This window comes from Trachypithecus francoisi, unplaced genomic scaffold (assembly GCF_009764315.1).
Source record: "Trachypithecus francoisi isolate TF-2019V2 unplaced genomic scaffold, Tfra_2.0 Lachesis_group10, whole genome shotgun sequence".
NCBI classification, from domain to species: domain Eukaryota; kingdom Metazoa; phylum Chordata; class Mammalia; order Primates; family Cercopithecidae; genus Trachypithecus; species Trachypithecus francoisi.
This window is the reverse complement of record NW_022681455.1, coordinates 53360691-53365888: the sequence shown is the minus strand read 5'-3', so window position 1 is coordinate 53365888 and position 5198 is coordinate 53360691. Positions and strand designations below refer to the sequence as shown.

General features: G+C 41.0%; 2 pseudogenes; both read right to left on the bottom strand.

Annotated features, from left to right (window-relative positions):
- Positions 1-375: 375 nt before the first annotated feature.
- Positions 376-2904, bottom strand: LOC117088543 (annotated as a pseudogene).
- A 1100-nt stretch (positions 2905-4004) lies between these two features.
- Positions 4005-4531, bottom strand: LOC117088542 (annotated as a pseudogene).
- Positions 4532-5198: the final 667 nt, after the last annotated feature.

Below are 5198 nucleotides of genomic sequence, written 5' to 3'. Positions count from 1 at the left end.
AACTGTATGTTTTCTTCCCACAGATCCAGGTTTGTATCAGAAAATGACATTGTGATCCATTTCACTACAAGTAGAATATTACAAAATATTTACAGGAAAATATCAAAAATAACTCAAAAACAAAAGTCAAGTTAAAATAAGCTTGTTTTTCAGAAATCTCTGCTCCAGAGCCCACAGCACAGAAGAAGAGAGTCAAAACAAATAAGTAACTGAGATCCTCAATCGCAAATCTCCAAATAACTGGGAAAAGGGAAGAAACAGGATGAAAATGGTGGCATGAAAGGGAATGGATGTGGCAGCACTGTTTCAATAGCCAATCTATTCTGAATGAGACACCCTCTCTTATATGCAGTGAACTTTGAACAAAGCTAAACTTTAGGAGAGCCCTGAACTGAAATAAGGTGTCACAGTAACCCTTCCAGCTTTCGTGAAAGCCCCATAAACATCATCCTTGGTCTAAACTGAGACAGGAATTAGAAGGACCAGATTTGAGAGCTGCTTTGGCAAGAGGCACAGCAGAATCATCCACTTACTTTTCTTGGAGGAGTGGCAGTAATCCCTTCAATCTCCTGTTCTACTCTCAGTGCAGCGGGCACAAATCAAGTAACCTCTGCCTTGGAATTAGCCGTGATGTGTGGCTTGGCACTGATGGTTGTCGTGGCTTTCTTCTCAATGGTGGCTGCACTCATATCATCCACCTTGGGTTGCCGAATCAAGTTGGGTGGGGCACTGAAAATCGCAGGGTTTGGCAAGGGAGCTGGTGGGAAAAGCCAGGGATGGATGAGGGCAAGTCTATGTGGAGGCATCCAAGATCATCATTCCAGAATGAGAAAGGGGGATACCTGAAGATTCAGGGGGAGGTCGCTTTGGTGGGGGTTCCCAGGAGGAAGACTTGGAGGTGGGCCTGGGAGAGGGCCAGGGAGTCAGCCTAGTGGTGGTCCTGCAGGTAAATGTTGGAGTAAAAGCCCTCAGAGGCCTGGCATTCCAGATGGTCTCAGTGGTCCAGGAGGAGGACCCATAGGTGGCCCAGGAGGCCACAAAGGTGGAGTAGGTGGTGGTATATTAATTTTGAACCTAGCCACTATTCTGAATGTTCCTATTATTTCTAGTCATTTTTAAATTAATTCTATTTAAACAAAACTGTATTATCTGCAAACAATAATTTCACCTCCTCTATTCCAGAATTTATACTTCTTGTTTCAATGTCACTAATTCATTTAACAAATAAATTGAGTTTCTATTGTGTGCCAGGCACTTTGCTAAGCTCTGAATCTAAGAAATTTGAATACTATATCGAGAACTGTGCTCTCTGTACAGTACAATAATACATATCTTTGTCTTTCTTGCTTAATTTTTATAGGAAAAAACTAGTGTTATTGTGTTTCATTATTATCATTATTATTATTATTACTATTATTAGAGATGGAGTTTCGCTCTTGTTTCCCATGCTGGAGTACAATGATTCAATCTCAGCTCACCGCAACTTCCACCTCCCAGGTTCAAGCAATTCTCCTGCCTCAGCCTCCCGAGGAACTGTGATTACAGGCATGCACCACCATGCCCGGCTAATTTTGTATTTTTAGTAGAGACAGGGTTTCTCCATATGGTCAGGCTGATCTCAAACTCCCGACCTCAGGTGATCTGCCCGACTTGGCCTCCCAAAGGGCTGGGATTATAGGCGTTCACCTGGCAGTGTTTCATTATTAAATGTGATACTAAGGCCTGGCACAATGACTCACACCTGTAACCCAACACTTTAGGAGGCCAGGCGGGAGGATCACTTGAGGTCAGGAGTTTGAGACCAGCCTGGCCAACATGGTGAAACACCGTCTCTACTAAAAATACAAAAATTAGGAAGGTCTAAGGTCTGGTGGTGCACGCCTGTAATACCAGCTACTCAAGAGGCTGAGGCAAGAGAAATGCTTGAACCCGAGAGGCGGAGGTTATGGTGAGCTGACATTGCACCACTGTACTCCAGCCTGGGCAAAAGAATGAAACTCTGTCTCAAAAAATAAAAAAAAAATAAAAAATAAAGGGATACTAGTATTTGCTTTGAAATACACATATTTTTTATCAAGTGAAGAATATTAATCTAGGCCTCTTTTACTATGAGAACTTTTTAAAAAATGGATGTTGAATTTTGTCAAATACCTTTTAACCATTTATTAGGATGAAAGTAGGCTTTTAATTCTATTTGTTTGACTGACTATATACTATTAATCCCATTTTAAAGCTATTTTTGCATTTCTACAAAAAACTTGCTTTGCTGAAATGTTCTGCTGGATTCCATTTACCAATATTTCAAATCCCATTTTAATGTAGTCCTTTATTCTATTTGCTAATATTTTATTCAGGATCTAAGCATAAGTGAGATTTGTCTGTAGTGTTTTAAAATTATTTAAATGATCAGAAAAACATGCACACCCTGGGACTAAAAGATACATCATTTTGTGTTTTTGTGCCTACAGAATCCTGAATTGAAAAGAAAACGGCCGGGCGCGGTGGCTCAAGCCTGTAATCCCAGCACTTTGGAAGGCCGAGATGGGCGGATCACGAGGTCAGGAGTTTGAGAGCATTCTGGCTAACACGGTGAAACCCTGTCTCTACTGAAAAATACAAAAAAAAAGCTAGCGGGGCGAGGTGGCTGGCGCCTGTAGTCCCAGCTACTTGGGAGGCTGAGGCAGGACAATGGCGTAAACCCGGGAGGCGGAGCTTGCAATGAGCTGAGATCCGGCCACTGCACTCCAGCCCGGGCGACAGAGCAAGACTCCGTCTCAAAAAAAAAAAAAAAAAAAGTAAAAGAAAAAGAAAAGAAAACAAGAATAACAGCAGGAGAAGGCTCATACCCTCTACTTTAAATTTTGACTTGTGTTGCTTTATGAGAATGTCAATGAATCCGAGCATGGTAAAATGACCTCGCCTTTGATTTGCCAAGATGTAAAGGCTAATCACCAACGAGAAACGCACAAAGCTTACAGTTTAAGGGCATGTATTTGTCGAGTATGTGTTTGTATTTGAGCAGACCTGAGTTCAAGTTTTGGTGCTGGCATTAATAGCTCCATAACCTTGGAGAAGCCACTAACCTCTCTGTGTTCTACAAAATGGGAATTATCACTCTAACTACCTTGTAAGGTTGTGATGAAGATGAACGAAGACAACACGTTAAAGTGGTCAACACCGTACCCAGTATGTTGGACATGTTTAATCAATTTAGCTATGATTACTGTTTATTATCGCCACTCTTCTCTTAGACCTTCTAAAGTTAAAGGGCTCTGAAGTCCCTATGCTATAGCTGCTCCTAAACTGAAAATGCCCTCATCCTCTGACCCACCTGGGTTAACAATATCTTGAGTAGTGCATCATGACTTCACTAAAAGGTTCTGACTTTTCAAGTTTATAAATTTAGAGAATGTTGATATTTACTATGCTGGATTTTTAGTGTGTACTCTTTTAGTTTTTATTAATAAAATAGAAACCTAAACTCAGACAACTGCTTTATTCTTGCATCTAATCTGACCATATATTGTAGAAGCAATTCTTTATAATGGGACTTAGGTGAGAACTGTCAATATATCAGTTCGGCCAAAACCTCTAGATTGGAATATCTAAAGCTAGACAAATAAAATTTTAAAAAGAGCAAATTGACCAGGTGCAGTGGCTTATGCCTGTAATCCCAGCCCTTTGGGAGGCCGAGGTGGGCGGATCGCTGGAAGCCAAGAGTTCAAAACCAGCCTGGCCAACATGGCGAAACTCTGTCTCTAATAAAAATACAAAAAGTAACCGGACATAGTGGCAGGTGCCTGTAATTCCAGCTACTTGGGAGGCTGAGGCATGGGAATCGTTTGAACCCAGGAGGTGGAGGTCAGAGTGAGCCAAGATTGTGCCACTGTACTCCAGCCTGGGCAACAGAATGAGACTCTGTCTCAAAAAAAAAAAAAGCAAATTGAATATGAGAAAGCATAGAAATGTCTCCCTCAAACAAGAAAGGTCTCCTCTAATAGTATTTAATGTAGCTCATTTGCAATCATATGAAAATTCATCAAGATCGAATCATGTTGCACAATCCCTAAAGGATAAAATTGAGGGAATTCATGGATAACTTTCACAGCTTCATTGTAAAGTCCAAGACCAAAAGGATGGTTATCTTCTTTAAACTGGACATAAGATGCACACATGATGGTTGACTTGGCTGTTACTCTTCCAACACTTCCAAGATTCCAGAGATTTCTTCACGAAGGGGCTCCATTAATGGCTAATGAAGTTAGACATTCAGGACACAGAACTGAACCTCCTGATCTATCTCAATCTGCAGTCAATAATCAATGTGCTTTTGGAAACCAGCCTCACAATTATTCAGTGAAACCTCACAATAGTATGATTCCATTTTTTCCTTCTTCATCTGAAAGAATAAACATTTTTCCCGTGGGATGAGTCTTTTCCAGCCTCCCTTTGAAGCAGATGGGCTGGTCGATGAACCAAGTAGCATGCTGGTGATGATGAGCGACCTGGGCAACTCCATTACGTCTATCATGACTATGGTCCAAGATTGCTGTTGTGGAGAAACTGACTGATGACTGAAAGTATGCAGCACACGGGTGTCTATCTGCTGTGCTCTATTACAGTGTCTTCCTCTGTCAGAAGTCTTTAATCCAAGACTATACAGTCAGACAAAAATCATTGAAACATGAAATGTCTTACAAATTGTGAAAGTACATAATGCCTGTAACTGGCAATTTAATTGACATGAGGTATGAAGTTGGCAATAGTGGTAGCTGACATCACAGTCAGTTTCTGCTAATCCGACTGTTCTTTAAGGGACTGAGACAAAAATGGAATTGTCTCTGAATTTTCAGAGTTGTCTTTAATTACTGAGAGACCTTGGAATTCTAGTGAATTCCACTTAAATCAGTGAGGCTCAGAAATGTTATTTATCTCTTTCCAGCTTAGCCTGATAAGAACTTACTCTAGTGCCCACTGACTTATGGTTTCTAGAAACAAAATCACACAATTGAGATTCCAGGTCTAGGTTCCACTGATGCAGACAGACATGAGCAAAGTTCCAAAAAAGGAAAGAATGTGGAGGAGATGGTGGCTGATTCTCTCTCCTAATTTCTAGCTCCCTGAATACTAGTCTCTGATTCTCCCTCCTAATTTCTAGCTTCCTGAATGAACTAGTCTCCACCCATAACTGCAGCCAA